This window comes from Jaculus jaculus, chromosome 11, assembly GCF_020740685.1.
Source record: "Jaculus jaculus isolate mJacJac1 chromosome 11, mJacJac1.mat.Y.cur, whole genome shotgun sequence".
Taxonomy (NCBI): Eukaryota; Metazoa; Chordata; class Mammalia; order Rodentia; family Dipodidae; genus Jaculus; species Jaculus jaculus.
In genome coordinates, this window is record NC_059112.1 from 67,241,097 (window position 1) to 67,258,573 (window position 17,477).

The 17,477-nt window shown below is 42.5% G+C and overlaps 1 protein-coding gene and 1 pseudogene across 1 annotated transcript in view; both read right to left on the reverse strand.

Annotated features, from left to right (window-relative positions):
- The window catches only part of Rarres1 (retinoic acid receptor responder 1), a 55,143-nt gene that overhangs the window by 25,229 nt on the left and 12,437 nt on the right, over window positions 1-17,477 (reverse strand). The gene's annotated exons all lie outside the window — the stretch shown is intronic.
- LOC101614165 lies at window positions 11,734-12,069 on the reverse strand (annotated as a pseudogene).

A 17,477-nucleotide genomic window follows, 5' to 3' on the forward strand; every position in this document is an offset into this window, starting at 1 on the left:
AGCATGAACTAACTCTTGGGTTGGGGCTGACCAGGCAAAGGTGTGAGGGTTTCTTTATTTATTTGCAAGCAGAAAGAGATAAAAAGAAAAGAGACAGACAGAGAGAGTGGGCAAGTTGGGGCCTCCAGTGATTGCAAATGAAGTCCAGATGCACATACCACTTTGTACATCTGGCTCTACATGGGTACTGAGGAATTGAACCTGGCTCATTAGGTTTTTCAGGCAAGTGCCTTATGCACTGAACAATCTCTCCAGCCCTTTGTGTATGTTTTTGATGTGTATATGTATGGATGCATATATGCCAGGGCATATATATATAGCGGTCAGAGGACAATCTTGTATTTTTCCTCTCCTTTCACCACCTTTTGAGACAGGTTTTTTTTTCTTGTTTTTGCTACTGTGTATGAGCTTCTAGATTCTCCTGGCTTCACCACCCATTGTTTGTAGGTGTGTTGGGATTATAGACACATGTGCCACTTTTGCATCCAGCTTTACATGAGCACTGAGAATGATTAAATTAGGTCAGAAGGCTTGTAAACCAGCATCTTTAATAGTCATCTTCCCAGTCTTTTTTTTTTTTTTTTTTTTTTTTGGTTTTTCGAGGTAGGGTGTCACTCTGGTCCAGGCTGACTTGGAATTAACTCTGTCATCTCAGGGTGGCCTTGAACTCATGGCAATCCTCCTACCTCTGACTCCCGAGTGCTGGGATTAAAGGCATGCGCCACCACGCCTGGCTTCATCTTCCCAGTCTTAAACTTTGTTTTTATTGAAGAAGCATTAAAACTTAATCCCAGAGTCCATGGAAACCACATTATTCATAACTAGCTATAGCATGTAAGGTACTATGAAGAGTAGGGTGAGAAATAAAAGTGGCTTACGGGCTGGAGAGATAGCTTAGCCGTAAAGGTGCTTACCTGCAGAGCCTAATGACCTGTGTTCATTTCCCCAGTACCTAAGTAAAGCCAGATGCATAAAGTGATGCATTCATTCATCTGGAATCCATTTGCAGCAGCCAGAGGCCTTGGAATTCTCTCTCTTCTTCCAAATAAATAAATTATTTTTAAGAGGGCTTAGCTGGGTATGGTGGCACACGCCTTTAATCCCAGCACATGGGAGGCAGTGTCACTATTTTCATTATTGAAGTCTGTAGAAGAGTGGAGTATGGTAACACACACCTAATATCCCAGCCCTAGGGAGGCTGAGGTATGGGGTTTATCATTTGTGAACTCAAGGCCCCTTGTCTCAAACCATGAACAGACAAAAAGTAGTTATTACATTGAAATCTATGGTCCTGAGTATGAGAAACTGCTGGAAGCCAGAGTCTGGCCCAAAAGCAAGGGTAGAAAAGAAGGGGACTGTGGACACTCATGAAGATTCCTGTGTTAACTGGCTTTCTATCACTGTGACAAAATGTGAGGAAATACTTATTCCAAGCCAGACACTTCAGTCCATGATGACTTGCTCTTGATGCCTCTAAGGTGAGGTATTCATGGTGATGGGGGCCTGAGGTAGAGGGGGGTCCGTCCACTTCATGGGAGAGGGGCGGCAAGAGAAGAAGGAAAAGTAAGAGTTCAAGGCACACTCACAGTGACCTAACTTCCACCTGCTTGCTTACACACCTCCCAGCAGTGCCACAGATAGCAACCCCACCTTCAACACATGAGCCTTCCTGGGACATTCACAACCCAAACCAGAGTGGTTGCTTACCTTCCTTACTCCTTAACCACCCAGTAAACACTCAGAGGCTTTCAATGAGATATGCATGACAATGACTGGAGAAGAGTTTCAAGTTCTTTTCTAAAAGACTGCTGAAGTTCAGTGTCTTTGCTGCTGGCCCACAGAAAATCACAGAATGGTGGGCCTTGCCTTTGACACCCTGCACCACAGTGATGCCGCAACAAATAATCATAGAAGGTAACACCTGCTTGCCCGCGGGTCTAGGCCTTGAAAGGCTTTTGACTCAGCCCTTGGAGCCGGCTTTGGGTCCCACGTGTTCCCTCCTCCACTAGGGCCAGCACTCTCTCAGGTGTCCAGCTGAACTGGGCACTGTCGTAATCAGCTCCACGTTGCTGGGATGGACATCCAAACCAGGCACAATTTAGGGGAGGAAGTGGCTTATTTCAAGCTTTCAGATCCAGGGTGGAAATCCCATCAGTGGTGGAAGAAGCTGCCTACATACCTCCAGTCAGAGAGAAACCATCACTAGCCAGCAAAGAGCAAACATGACAAGCACAAGTCTGGCAGCAACAGTAGGAACCTGGGCAGAGCTCTGACTGCTCTGCATACCTTTTGCCTGGAAACCAGATAACCCCACACATACCTTAGGGCTGGACCCCAGGATCTGCCCCTAGTGACATCTCCAGCCAGGCAACTGGAAATCCAAGTTACATGCTTCAATAAAACACCTGAATCTATGGGGACATGAATTCAAATTATCATAGGCATGGTAGGAAGGGAAGCCATGCAGGAGAAGAGAGGAAATAAACAGCTGGATGGGTTCAGTTTGGTGCAGGGGACATCTAGGATGTCCAGGGGGCGGTGTTATGTAGGTGGATGCAGCAGAGGTGGCTGGAGCTGTGGAAGTGGATGTGACCCTCCAGGAATGATGTCTAGAATGAGAGGATCAACCTTCATGTCAGTAAATCAGCTACAAGCATTCACAAAGGTCTTCCTTATTCTTTTTTTTTTTAATGTCTTAATTTATGACTTTATTTTGTTTAGTTAGTACAAATATTTCATGGAATTATTACCACATGAGAACATGCTATTTAAGGAAATCTGAATCTGTGTTTTCTTGTATTCGGCTCCAGAATGTAGTATCTTTTTTTTTTTTTTTAATTTATTTATTTGAGAGCGACAGACACAGAGAGAAAGACAGATAGAGGGAGAGAGAGAGAACGGGTGCGCCAGGGCTTCCAGCCTCTGCAAACGAACTCCAGATGCGTGTGCCCCCTTGTGCATCTGGCTAACGTGGGACCTGGGGAACCGAGCCTCGAATCGGGGTCCTTAGGCTTCACAGGCAAGCGCTTAACCGCTAAGCCATCTCTCCAGCCCCTTATTCTTTTTTTAAAAAAATTTAATATATTTTATTTATTTGAGAGAGAAAGAGGTAAAGACTGCAAGAGCAAGACAGAGAGGGAGAAAGAGAATGCGCACCCCAGGGCTCCAGCCACTGCAAATGAACTCCAGATGCAGGAGCCCCCTTGTGCATCTGGTGTACATGGGTGGGTCCTGGGGAATCAAACCGGGATCCTTTGGTTTGCAGCCAAGGGCCTTAACTGCTAAGCCATCTCTCCAACCCACAAAGGTCTTCCTTATTCTTGATACAACTGAGCATATTTTAAATATAGAACTGAAGATGTTATTTAGATTACCAGTTGTATTTTTTCCTTTGAAATACATGAAAGAAAGTGAAGTACCAGGAACCTATTTTTCATGATGAGTGTGGGGGGGGGGGAGATGGGAACAACTGCATTAAACAAAACTCTAAGCTAAGTCAGTTTGTCTCTTTAAAGAGGTTTTTTTCTTTGCTGATTTCATATGCTTATTTTCACTAAATACTCTTGAAGTCTGGATTCCATCCAAAATGGGATTTTTGTATTTTTGGTTGTACTTTACTTATCCCATATCAAGATCTGTGCACGTTCTTGTTATCATCTCTCCAAAGGCTTATCCCCTCCTCCTCCCGCTAAGTCACAAGTTCTGAGTCTGTCTTGCTGGCTTGGCTGAGATAAGCCCCAGGAGTCTGCACAAAGCAGGACTATCATCATTTGAATGCAGAGCCTCGTGCTCTGCTCTGTGGTTTGAGGATTGTGTATAACCCTGGCCGTCCATGATTTAAAATCCTCCAGTAAGGAGGCTGTGCTGTTCAAAAGTACCTACTCAGTACTGATGAAGTCTCCACTGTATTTCAAGTACTACGCGAGGTGCAAGAAACAGCGGCAAAACAGTTGCATTATCTGCCCTCAGGAAGCCGAAGGAGGGGACAGACTATACACCACTCCTGGGCTGGGTTACTTGATTAGAGTTGACTTATATACTTTGAAAGTCTGACTGAATAACTGCTCTAGTCTAGAGACTTGGGAGGTGACATCTAGACTATATGTATGCCATGATGCTATAAGATTACCATGGAGCTGTAAAATTCCTGTTACCTAGAGACAAATAGCTGCTATAACATATACAGTATGTTACTCAGGTGCTGGTAGAGACTAATGTATAAAACATAGCACATGCATGTACAGTACAAGTATTGGCCAGACTGTGGGGGTAGGAGTGTGCCATGGATTACAATTTGTATTAGTTACTTTCCTTGTTGCTGTGACAAAATAACCTGACAAGAAGCAACTTAAGGATGGGTTTATTTCAGTGTATACTTCAAGAGGATATAGTCTATCATGGTGAGGAAATTTATTGAGGCAGGGAACCCCCTCTGGCAGCATTCTCTGCTCAGGAACTTTCCTTTCAAATAAATTTGTATTTTCACAGCAGGGAGCCTTTGATTGATAGGGTCTTATCCTCAGGACACCTTTCCTGCTGTCCTAATGCAGAAAATGAGGTTTCATGTTAATGAAAATAATCTCTTTAACAATTATAGCTACTTTAAACTGGCTCACACCTTTTTCATGGCCAAATTGCATATTTTTTAGATCTGTCTGCTCCATTTGTTGTACATTCACTGTAGACCTGGATCAAAGCAGTCAGTGGTGGAGCTGGAGAGATGGCTTAGCAGTTAAGATGCTTGCCTGCAAAGCCTAGGAACCCAGGTTTGATTCCCCAGTACCCACATAAGCCAGATGCACAAGGTGGCACATGTGTCTGGAGTTTGTTTACAGCATCTAGAAGCCCTGGCATGCCTATTCTCTCTCTCTGTCTCAAATAAATAAATTCATAAAAAATTAAAACATTAAAAAAATAAAACCAAAACATCAGTGGTAGTTATGTCACAGTCTGAATGCTATCCTGTCTTGGGATTTCTTCCACCAAACAACTGGTCTATTAGTTTTTTTTTTTTTGTTTTTTTTTTTTTAATTTGAGAGCGACAGACACAGAGAGAAAGACAGATAGAGGGAGAGAGAGAATGGGCGCGCCAGGGCTTCCAGCCTCTGCAAACGAACTCCAGACACATGCGCCCCTTGTGCATCTGGCTAACGTGGGACCTGGGGAACCGAGCCTCAAACCAGGGTCCTTAGGCTTCACAGGCAAGCGCTTAACCGCTAAGCCATCTCTCCAGCCCAGGTCTATTAGTTTTGAAGTCACCCTCATCCAAGGTCTCAGGACACAGTCAGAATGCTTCCAGATTCTTTGCCAGAATTTAACTGCAGTGGCCACTAGCCCAGTTGCATGTCTCTTAGCATTCTGGTCTTCCAATTCCCATCAGACTGGCCCATTAAGCTCTGCTTACTGCCCAAAGTTCCGAACTCTTCCACATTCCTCCTGCAAGCCAATTCCAAAGTCCTATGAACCACATGGTCAGGTTTATCATAACAGTGACCACTTCTAGCACCAACTTTCTGTGTTGGTTACTTTTCCTGTTGCTTCAACAGAATGCCTGACAAGAAGCAATTGACAAGAGGAAGAGTTTATTTTGGCTCACAGTTTGAGGTGCTGCAAGCCAGCATGGTGGAGAAGGTGTGGTGGCAGGAATAAGAAGCAACTGGTCATGTTCAAGGTTAGGACAAGAAGCAAAGAGTGATGCATGTTGGTGCTCAGCTGGCTTTGTCCTTTTCATTCAGCTTGGGGTGCCAGCCCATATGACAGTTCAAACCACAGGGTGGTCTTCTACTCTCAGTTAACCTCATCTAGAACCTCTTGCAGACAGGTCTAGAGATTTGTTTCCTGGGTAATTCTAAATCCTGTCAAGCTGACAGTAGAAATTAACCATCACAGTTTGATAATGTGGATTCACTGTAAGCTATCTTGGGTAGTGTGGAGGTACTGGAGACAGTTAGGGGTTCACCCTAGGGAGTAGGCAGACAAAACAGGGATGAGTACATGGAGTCAAAGGAACTAAATAATCACAAAGCAGCATGGACAGATCCTAAAATGCTGTTGGTGAAAACAGAAACAATAAAATCTGACACGATTTAATAGTTTTGAAAAGGACAGTTACAAATAGGGTAATAAGCTCACGTTATACAATAGTTGACAAAGGCGAGCTGGCAGGAGACACACACAACACACACCCTCCACCAAACAAGACCAAACATAGACCCTGAACCAGGCAGGTGTTTCTCCACCAGCCCTTGGTAACTGGCACAAACAAACTCACAGGCAGGCATTGAAAAAGACATGAAGTGAAAACATTTGAAAAATGTTAATCCAGCCCAAAGTAACTGGCTATGAATGTCTCATCCCATATCTCATTTTCCCATAGTTAGTTTGATGAGATTTGAGGGGTGTGATAAATAACAGTTTTGAATATAGAAGCTCAATTCTCAGACCCTAGGTTAGCATCTCAGAGTCAGTTAGCCCCTCTTGCCTACTAGACATCCCTCTGTGACCTATATAAGAAGTTGCTACATTGCATAGTGCAAAGTAAATTCATGAAAGTCATTTTATTTTTAATTTTTAAAAATTTATTTGCATATGCTGCAGTGGGAGAGGGGTGGCAGAGTCTATTACAACTGAAAACAAATGGCTGTATAGCTTTCTGTAGGTGGCAGGGGAATTAAATCCAGACCAATAAACCAATCACCTTTAACCACTGAGCCATCTGCCCAGCCCCAGATATTTTTTTCAAGGCAGTGTCTCACTCTAGCCTAGGCTGACTTTGAACTCACTCTGTAATCCTAGGCAGGCCTCAAACTCACATCACCTCTGCCTCCCAAGTGCTGGGATTAAAGGCATGAGCCACCATGCCTGGCTCCAAAATTCATTTTTAAAGAGTTGAATGTAACACTGGGGAAGGTGAGACAGCCCTGGCTTTCCCAGCACAGAGAATAGGCTGTGGTAAAGGCCACAATGCCTTAGTACCCAGCATCCCACCCTACCCAAAAATACCATCTGCAAAGCAGACAAGGAAGCTGCAGCTTGTTCTTAAGCCACAGCCAGAGGCTGAGCCTGTTGTTCTCGCAAGGTCCAGAAAAAGGCTCCTGGCTAAGAAAGCCAAACAAAGCAAGTGATTTTGTGGCTGTATAATATGAAGGTATTAGTAGCTGCTTGCTGGAGACTTCTTTTTAATTATGTGTAAAAGAGCATTTTTTGTGCTATAGTCTAGAACTAAATGCCTTACAATGTTTGAATCTGGCTTTGTGCATTTTATTTATAGATTTCTTTTTTTTTGCTCCTGTGGTCCATGAAAAGAGCTGTGCCTACCATGATCCCTGATATATGTATTGGGCATCCTTCCCCATTTGGGCTTCTAAGGACTTATCAGCACTTTGATTTTGGGTTTGATTTGCAGTCAATTTGGGAAGGAGAGAGGCCGGCCGCTTTCACAGTCCTGTTTGAGAAAGTACAGAATGCCTTCAGAAAACTGGATTTGTGGGGTTGGGGAGATAACAAAGTGGTTAAAAGGTGCTTGTTTGCAAAGCCTGGCAGCCTGGGTGCAGTTCCTCAGTACCCACATAAACCCAGATGCACAACGTGGCACATATGTCTGGAGTTTATTTGTAATGTCAAGAGGCTCTGGTGTAGTCCTTTTTTTTTATTGTCACTTTCTCTCTCTCTTCCTCCCTCTACTGTCCTTCTTCCCTCTCTTTCTCTCTGCAACAAATAAATAAATACAAATATTTTTTAAAAAGAAAACTGGAGTCAGACTGGGGATGTAGCTTAGGTGGTAGAGTGCTTGCCTAGCAATCTAGCATGCACGAAGTCCTGGGTTCAATTCTCAGTACCCCATAAACTCAGCGTGGTGGCATATGACTGTAATCTCAGCACTTGGGTGGATCAGAAGGTCAGTGTCATCCTCAGCGACATAGAAAATTTGAGGCCAGCTGGGATATATGAGACCTTATATGAAAAAAAAAAAAAAAGTCTGGATAACTGGATTCATTACACCACTAAATAGATTTTTTTTTTTTTTTTTGTAACAAAACTGTTCCTGGGCTGGAGAGCTTGCTTAGTGGTTAAGGTACTTGCCTGTGGAGACTAAGGACTCATGTTCGACTGTCCAGATCCAGTGTAAGCCAGAAGCAACAAAGGTGAGGCAAGTACAAGGTTACACATGCCCACCAGGTGGCACAAGTGTCTGGAGTTCTATTACAGTGGATGAGTCCCTGGCATGCCAATTCTCTCTCCCTCCCTCTCTCTCTCTAAAATTTAAAAAAAAAAAAAAATTAAAAAAAACCTGTTCCTTAAATCATTATCAAATCAGATCAAGTGTTCATGTAGTGCTTATGTATAAAGCATCTTGTAAAGCACTAGGAGGGACTCATGACCAAAGATTATATCCACTTATCTATTATCTATGCCATCTATATCTATCTCTTTATATAATTCCATGGGCCTCACCTGATGACAAAGTTGTCAGTAAAGATTTACTATGTCACAAAAGCCTTTATGGAGGCTGGAGAGATGGCTAAATGGTTAAAGGCACTTAATTATAAAGCTGAATGGCCTGAGTTCAAGTACCCAGTACCCAGTACCCATGTAAAGCCAGTTGCAGAAAGTGGCCCATGTATCTGGAGTTCATTTGCAGAGGTAGGAGGTCCTGGTGCACCCATTCTTTATTTTTCTCTCCAATAAATAAACATTTTTTTCCAAAAAACCTTCCTGGTAAGTATTCTTCTTGCTATTTCAAGGGGGAAAAAAGTTGAGGTAACTTGCCCCAAATAAAAGAATTGTCAGAGCCAGATGTGGTGGTGCATGCTTTCAATCATGGCACTGAGGAGGCAGAAGTACGATGATTGCCATGAGTTTGAGGCCTCCCTGAGACTCCATAGTGAATCCCAGGTCAGCCTGGCCTAGAGTGAGACCCTACCTCAAAAACCAAAAAAAAAAAAAAAAAAAAAAAGATTGTCAGGTGGAGAGATGGCTTAGTGGTTAAAGCATGCCTGCAAGGCCTAGGCACCTAGGATTGACTCCCCAGAACCCACATAAGCCAGATACACATGGGGGCACATCCATCTGGAGTTCTTCTGCAGTGACTGGAGGCCCTGGGATGCCCATTCTCTCTCTTTGTCTCTCTTCTCTAATAAATAAATAAAAATAAAATGTTAAAAAAAAATTTGTCCAAGGCACAGGCTAGTCGGTAGTAGAAAGGACTGCCTCCAGAGTCCATTCCTCCCCATGCTGCATAAAGGCTGCAAAAACAGGGCTCAAAACCCCTTCTAAGAGAAGGTAAAAAGCAAACTAGCTTCTGGCATAGCTGTAAGATGGAAGACAGAATGAGCCCTTGGCTTTTACAGCAAGGGTTTTATGCTAGGCTCATAACTGGGGTCTTGTGGATGAGAAACATGACAACCTTCTTCTGGGAGGGCATATGTGCTAGTGTGCTAGGATTGTATAACAAAGGACAACAAACTGGGTGACAAAATAATGGGTATTTTTCCTCTTATTGTTTTTTTATTTAGAACATACTTTGTATGGAAACATCATGTGTTGGTACCATCTTTTCCCTCCTTTCTGTCCCCCTTCCACAGGGGATCCTCCTCAGGTAGGTTGCTGGCATTCCCCAGGGAGCTGTAGGTTATGCATTGTGGGAGCAGCAGTCAGTTGTTGGGGGGGCACTGCTTCTGGTTATGCATTGTGGGAGCAGCAGTCAGTTGTTGGGGGGGAGGCACTGCTTCTGGGTATGACGTGCCAACCTGTGGCTCTTACAGTCTTTTCACCTTCTTTTCTGCAAAATTCCCCGAGCCTTGGTGGGTGAGTTTTAAGTCTACTTCAGTGATAACATCTTAGGAACCTCTGGATCTCTGCTTTGGTAGCTGTTGAGTATCCTCAGGGTCTGTCTCCTACACCCTGGTGCTGATTATCAGGCTCACCATGGAAGCAGCACTCTTGCCAGTCTCCCCAATTCCTTTGTGGTTTCACCTGAGCCTTGACTGAGATGCAAAGGATGATTTATTTCCTCCTACCATCTGAAAAAGAAAAACAGAATTCTCCAAAGTGAAGTCAGCATAGGTTAAATTGGATAAGCATAGGAGCTTGACACAGGAGAGCATAATCTTTGTCTCTATAGGATTCAGAGCTGGTTCACAGCTCCAGATATGGGTTCCTTTCCACTGATTGGATCTCTTAGCCAATCAGAAAGCCATTGGTTACCCATCAAGGTTGTGTACCTTCATTGCACTGGTGGGCATATTTTGTCAGATTGGTGCTTCGAGTAGTTTAGACCCCTGCTTGCTCACACCATTGCTGGCCACTTTACCCCAGAAGCTCATGCTGTCTGCAAACTGTCTTTCCTACAAATTCCAGCCCGGTCTCTCCATGTTCTGTGTCAGCAGCATATGGTGTCTTCAGCAATAGTGTCTTCGTTTTTACCTCAGGTGGGTGATCAAGTGCTTTGACAGAAGACTAACTGGTTTTGGGGCCCTTGTAGGTCTCTCCAATCAACAGCTCAATGTCGGTAGCACCTATTTCTGGTGCTGGGAGTTATAGATCAGAGCCAAAATTTTTTAAGGTTCAGCTTCACCCCCCCCCCAGTGCTCTTCTTTTTGGGCACTGCCCCTATAGTCCTGTTGAGGGTTATATCTTTTAGTCTACCTTCAAGGAAAAAGGTTTCTATAGTACCAGCTTATTGTGGGTTTAGTTTTGTGTTTATTTCCCCCCAACCTCCCCTTCCCTAAACCCTTCCATCCTCATTGTCTGAGCCTCAAGTTGCCTATCCAGTACGCCAGCAACTCCAAAGGTGTTTCTTTCGCTGAGAATATGTTTGGATATCCGAGGTCTGCTACCATTCCATATGAATTTAAGAGATCTTTTTTTTTTCTTTCTATCTTTGTGAAGAATGATGCTGGAAATTTTATTGGTATTATATTAAATCTGTATTTTACTTTTGGTAGGATTGACATTTTCACAATATTAATTTGGCCTATCCAGGAGCATGGGAGGTCTTTCCATCCTCTCAAGTCCTCAGTTTCTTTTTTTTGTTGTTGTTGTTAATGAAAATAAGCTTTATTACATCAAGTAATAAATACATACAAAGATGCAAACAATGTTAGTCACTTTCTTCCAGATGTGTTGATCAACTTACAATAAACATAGAACTGAAATATACACTCTTAGTATGAAAATGTTCAGGGTGCTTGTCAGGTTTGGTAGATTGCTCTTTCTTCATATTTATAACTTGTGCATCTTTAAGATTGACTTCAAAGCACTCAGTCATGCCATGCTTAAGCAAAGCTCTGTTGAGCAGGATCTGCGGTGTGGCAGGTGAGCCAGCTAGGAGTGAAGCGCGCTGTCAGTGTGCACAACGAGTCCTCAGAGTCAGACAAGCAAGGACAAGAAAAGGAGCAGACCAATTCAGGTGATGCAAATGTGTTCAAAAGAAGGTTAAAGGGAGACACTGGCTTTAGGACACTTTTCTGTAAAGTAATGTCACATGCATCTTTAAGTCAATGCTAAAAATAATAAAATTTAAAAAAACCTTGGGTCATCCTAATGACTTAAAATGCAAATTTTACTGCAAGATCTTTTCCCAATCTTTGAGGGTGTAGGTATAGAGCTTAGTGAACCATGGTAGAAAAAACTAAACTGTTACCATTTTGAAAACAGAGTTTTGTCTCAACAGGAGAGATGAACTGTAACCTCCCATCTTGTAGAAAGACAGGACCTTGAGATCTAATGAGACTAGGATCTGGCATTGCGTCCTGTCTCAGCCAAGCACTCCAGAACCAGCCCTTAGGCGTGGAGGATGCCTCGTTTGAGCCACTCCATGGGGCTCTTGCTCCCTGCAAATGTGGGTCTGATCTTCTTTCCCAGTTCTTCAATGATGGCTAGCAGCTCAGCATATTTGCTCCGAGGCACCTGGCTGTTCCAGGTCCCCTGGGTATAGCCTAGCGATGGTGGCCCATAGTCACTCTACAGCTGACAGTACTGCGAGGATGTCGCCATGCTAGAAGAAGGTGAGTGGACGCTTCCTGCGGTGTTGGGCATGTGCGCAGTCCAGTTCGGCTCATAAGACATCCCCCGAGCGGCACCGGCAAATATGGCCGTCCCTCACCCTGCCCGCGGGGACCCTCAGTTTCTTTATTGAGGTTTTTTTTTTTTAATGTTTTCATTTTATAGGTCTTTCACATCCTTGATTAATTATTCCAAGGTATACATTTTTGGGGGACTACTGAAAATGGGACAGCCTTGCTGATTTCTTTTTCTGTATATTTCTCCTTTGCATATAGAAAGCTACTGATTTTTATGTGTTGATTTTCTATCCTGCACATTGATGAAGAAATTAACCACCTTTTTAAGTTTTGAGGTGAAGACCTTTGGGTCATTTATGTGTAGGGCTAATTTGACTTCTTTTCCAACTTGTATCCACTTTATTTCTTTCTCCTCTCTCTTTGCTTGGGCTAGGACTTCTAGTCCTATGATGAAGAGCAAAGGTGAGAGTGGGCACCCCTGTCTTATTCCTGACCTCAATGGGAACTTCTTGAGCCTTTCCCCACTAAGTATTATTCAGCCTTTAGGTACTTTACATATAGCTTTTATTGTGTTGAGATATAAACTGCCCATGCTTATTCTTTCTGGCATTTTGATCATGGAGCGGTATTGTATTTTGCCAAAGGCCTTCTCTCCATGTATTGAAGTGATCATGTGGTTCTTGTGATTGCATTTATTTATGTGGGGTATTCTTTTGACCAATTTCCACATGTTGTTGAATTCAGTCTGTGAAGATTTTGTTCAGGATCTAAATTCATCAGGAATATAGGCCTATAGTTTTATTGTTGTATCTGTCTGGTTTTGGTATTAGGATAAAAGGAGTAGGGCAACATTTCCTATTCTCTGACTATGTGAAACAGTTTGAGAAATATTGGTTTCAGTTCTTCCATGAAGGTTTGATAGAATTCAGCTAAGAAGTCATCTGGTCCTGGGCTCTTCTTTCTGGGGAGGTTTTCAATTACCTTTTCAATCTCTATGGGAGAGATAGGTTTGTTTAGGAGATTAATCTGATCTGACTTTAATTTTGGTAGATGGTATGTGTCCAAGAATTTATCCATTTCTTCCAGATTTTCCAGTTTTATGGAGTAGATGTTTGCAAGTATTCCTGATGATTCTTTCAATTTCATTGATGTCTGTTGTGACCTCTCTTCATTTTTTTTTGTTTATTTTTATTTATTTGAGAGTGACACAGAGAGAGAGAGAGAGAGAGAGAGAGAGAGAGAGAGAGAGAGAGAGAAAGAGGGAGGGGGGGAGGAGAAAGAGAGAAAGAATGTGTGTGCCAGGGCCTCCAGCCACTGCAAACGAACTCCTGGGGCATGTGCCTCTTGTGCATCTGGCTAACATGGGTCCTGGGGAATCGAGCCTCAAATTGGGGTTATTAGGCTTCACAGACAAGTGCTTAGTGACTAAGCCATCTCTCCAGCCCTCTCTTCATTTTTTATTTGGTTAATATGAGACTTCTTTTTTTAAAAAATCAAATTGGCCAAGGGTTTATCAATCTTGTTATTTTTTTCAAAGAATCAGCAATTTGTTTCATTGATTTTCTTAATTTCTAATTCATTAATTTCTGCCATCATCTTGATTATATCTTTCCATCTGGAGCTGTTAGGGTTGGATTCTTGTTTTTCCAATGCCTTTAGGTGAATGGTTAGGTTATTAATTTGGGGTCTCTCTTCATTTTTAAGGCATTTAGTGTTATGAATTTTCACCTTAGGACTGTCTTTATCATATGCCATAAGTTTTGGTAAGTTGTGTTTTCATTATCATTTAACTCTAGAAATTTTAAAATTTCTTTTTTGATTTCTTTCACAACCCACTTAATTTTAAAGTGTGTTGATCAGTCTCCAGGAGCTTGTGGAATTCCTGTTATGTCTCTTGTTCATTTCTAGCTTTAAAGTATTGTGATCTGATATGACGCAGGAAATTACTTCAATTTTTCTGAATTTACGCAGGTATGGTCTATGTCCTAATATATGATCTATTTTAGAGAAGGTTCTATGGGCTGCTAAGAAGAATATGTACTATGTAGAATTGGGATGGAATGTTCTGTAGGTGTTTTTTAAGCCTAGTTAATCTATGGTGTTTTTAAGATCTATTATTTCCCTGTTGATCTTCTGCTTGTATAATCTGTTTATTTATAGTGGAGTACTTAAGTCTCCAACTATGATGGTGTTGGTGTTTATTTCTGGTTTGTTGTCAAGTAGTTTTTTTTTTATTTATTATTTTTTAGATTTTCACAATTTTTATTAACATTTCCATAATTATAAAAAATATCCCATGGTAATACCTCCCCCCCACTGGCACTTTCCCCTTTGAAATTCAAGGTTTTGTTTTATAAACTGTAGTGCACCTGTGTTTGGTTTATATAGATTTATGATTGTGCTGTCCTCATGTTGGATCGTTCCCTTGATGAGTAAGAAGTGGCCTTCTTGCTCCTTTTTTAAGGCACTTTTGGTTTAAAGTCTGTCTTTATCGGATATCAATATAGCAACACCAGTTTTTTTCTTACTTCCATTTGCTTGGAATATCATTGTCCATCCTTTCACCCTGAGGAGGTGTCTATCTTTAGAGGTGAGGTGGATCTTTTGAAGGTAGTAGATGGAAGGGTCCATTTTTCTTTTTTTTTTTTTTTAAATTATTTAGTTATTTATTTGAGAGTGACAGACACAGAGAGAAAGACAGATAGAGGGAGAGAGAGAGAACGGGTGTGCCAGGGCTTCCAGCCTCTGCAAACGAACTCCAGACGCGTGCACCCCCTTGTGCATCTGGCTAACGTGGGACCTGGGGAACCGAGCCTCGAACCGGGGTCCTTAGGCTTCACAGGCAAGCGCTTAACCGCTAAGCCATCTCTCCAGCCCAAGAAGGGTCCATTTTTCTGATCCACTCTGTTACCTTGTGTCTTTTTATGAGTGAGTTAAAGACCATTAATGTTTAAGGTTATAACTGTGGGGCTCAATTTAATCTCCCCCATGATGGAGTGCTTTGTGGGGGTGGTGCTTTCTTGAACTTTGTACTTTTTTGAGCCTGATCTAGTTTTGGTTATTGTGATATTCTTGTTTGCTCTTGAGATTGGTTGTTTGACTCTTCTGTGTGGAGTAGTCCCTAAAGTATCTTCTATAGGTTTGGCTTCGTGTTCATATAATCATACAGCTGACTTTTTTCATGGAAACTTTTCTTTTCACCATCTATTATGAGGGATACTTTCACTGGGTATAGTAGTTTGGGTTGGAAGCCATAGTTTTTTAGACTTTGAAATGCTCCATTCCAGGCCCTTCTGGTTTTCAGGATTTCCCTTGAGAAATCTGAGGTAATTCTGGTGGGATTGCCTTTGTAAGTAGTGAGTTATTTCTCTCTTGCTGCTTTTAGCATTGGAGAGTTTCTTCTTTGGTCCTATATGTTTGGTGTTTTGTGAGCTTCTTGTACCTGAATGGACCTCTCTCTTGCAAGCTTGGGAAAATTTTCTTCAATAATTTTGTTGAATATGTTTTCTATGACTCTGTCCTGGATTTCCTCTCCTACTGGTATACTCATGATCTGGATGTTTGGTTGGTTTAGGGTATCCCACAATTCCCTTGTATTGTTTGTATGCTTTTTTTCATCTTAACAAAAATTTTGGCCTCCCAGTTGATTTCTCTTGTCTTCCAGCTCAGAGGTTCTGTCCTCCACATGGTTGACCCTGTGAGTGAGGGGTTCTAGAGAGAAGGTTTTAAAGCTCTATTCAATTTTTGTTTTCTTCTTTGGAAGTAGGATTTCAGTTAGAGGTCTGATTTTCTTGATACTTCCTGGAATTCATTCTTGCATTTAATGATGTCTTCATAAAGCTTAATCAGGTGGTATTTAGATCCTCTATTTGTTGACTCACCTTCATTTTATTTATTTCTCTTTTGAAGCCTCTCTGGTTTTCTTCAATTAAGTTAAGCCGGGTTACAAAGATGTATGCTGTGAGAAATGATTATGCTCAATTTCATTTATGTGATTGTTGGTTTTTTGATGGCTTGTTTCCAGTTCAGCAATTCACTTGATCAGGGTCACATAGCTTGTTGTATTTTCATTTTGGGATCCAATTTCTGTTATTTTCTCTATGTTTTCATCAGAGGCTTCCATTGTGGAAATAGATATCTTTGGTGGGTATCTGTCAGTTTTCTGACTTTCATTGGATATTTTGCATTGTGATCTACCAATATCAGGGAAAAGTCTTATTTTATAGGTAAGAAAGCAAGTATTTGTCCTTGTAGTTTCTTCAGTTAGTGTTCTGTTTTAAATGTGGGTCATATTGGAGTAGGATGGGATTATAACTTCAATGTGCAGATTGTGGTGGTTGCAAGTGCCTCAAGGTTACCTGGGGAACTGGGATTTGGGGAACTGGGAGCGCATGCCTACTCTGCTTGTGTGCACTCTGTAGCACAGGGGAGCTGGGGATTGGGGAACCAGAATCCAGGAGCAAGAAGCCAGCTCCCAAAGTGGCCCATGCACCCTCAAGCTCAGGGGAACAGGGAGTTGGGGATCCAGGAGCCAGTAAACCAGGAAGCCAGAGCAAAAGGCCTACTTCTGCACCATGCACACACAAGGCCTAGTCTGCCCCAAGCAAGCAGCAAGGATACAGGGACCAGGAAACTGGGAGGTGGGGAACGAGCTCTGGCCTACTTGCTCTCCATGTGTGCACCTTCAGGAGCAGAGGATCCAGGAATTGGGGACCCTTGACCAGTTCAATCAGGAAGGTGGAGCAAAAGACCTATTTCTATAGCATGCATATAGGATTCAGGCCACTCCAAGAAGGAGCACATATACTGGAACAAGGGAACTAAGAGGTGGGGAACAAACCTGGAGTTCTGTTCTACTTACTCCACTGCACACCCCTCTCACAGTTTTTTTTTTTTTTTTTTTTTTGTGTTTTGTTTTGTTTTTCAAGGTAGGGTCTCACTCTGGCTCAGGCTGACTTGAAATTCACTCTGTAGTCTCAGGGTGGGCTCGATCTCTCAGCGATCCTCCTACCTCTGCCTCCCGAGTGCTGGGATTAAAGGCGTGCGCCACCACACCCCGGCTTCTCAGTTTTAAAGGCTGGAAGTCCAGTGTCAGCAAGACTCCATTGAGACTCCAGGTGGAACCCTTCTTTGCTTCATTCTAGGCCCAGATTTTTTTTTTCTTTTGGTTATTTTGAGGTAGGGTCTTTCTGTAGCCCAGGCTGACCTGGAATTCACTAAACAGTCTCAGGGTGGCCTCAAACTCATGGCTCCTGAATGCTGGGATTAAAGGCATGTGCCACCATGCCTGGCTAGTTTCATATTTTTTTTCTAGTTTCGGATTTTGATTCATGGCCTACAACTACATCACTCCAATAAGTTACTCCTTTGCCTTTAAGCACTGTTCTTGCCTCTGTCTGCCTGAATCTTCACATGGCTCTTTTATAAGGACACCAGTCATTGGATTTAAGGCCC